Genomic DNA, 565 nt, shown 5'->3' with positions numbered 1-565 from the left:
CCTTGCAAGCATTGCAACTAATGAGTTAGTTGCGAGATGATGTATTACGGAACGAGTAAAGAGACTTGCCGGTAACGAAATTGAACTAGGTATTGAGATACCGACGATCGAATCTCGGGCAAGTAACATACCGATGACAAAGGGAACAACATATGTTGTTATGCGGTCTGACCGAAAAAGATCTTCGTAGAATATGTAGGAGCCAATATGAGCATCCAGGTTCCGCTATTGGTTATTGACCGGAGACATGTCTCGGTCATATCTACATTGTTCTCGAACCCGTAGGGTCCGCATGCTTAACGTTACGATGACAGTTTCATTATGAGTTTATATATTTTGATGTACCGAAGTTAGTTCAGAGTCCCGGATGTGATCACGGACATGAAGAGGAATCTCAAAATGGTCGAGACATAAAGATTGATATATTGGAAGCATATGTTTGGACATCGGAAGTGTTCCGGGTGAAATCGACATTTTACCGGAGTACCGGGAGGTTAGCGGAACCCCCCGGTAACCTAATGGGCCTTAATGGGCCTAGTGGAGGAAGAGGAGAGGAGGCCTAGGG

Source organism: Triticum dicoccoides, chromosome 3A (assembly GCF_002162155.2).
Source record: "Triticum dicoccoides isolate Atlit2015 ecotype Zavitan chromosome 3A, WEW_v2.0, whole genome shotgun sequence".
Classification (NCBI taxonomy): domain Eukaryota; kingdom Viridiplantae; phylum Streptophyta; class Magnoliopsida; order Poales; family Poaceae; genus Triticum; species Triticum dicoccoides.
Note: the sequence above shows the minus strand (reverse complement) of the source record.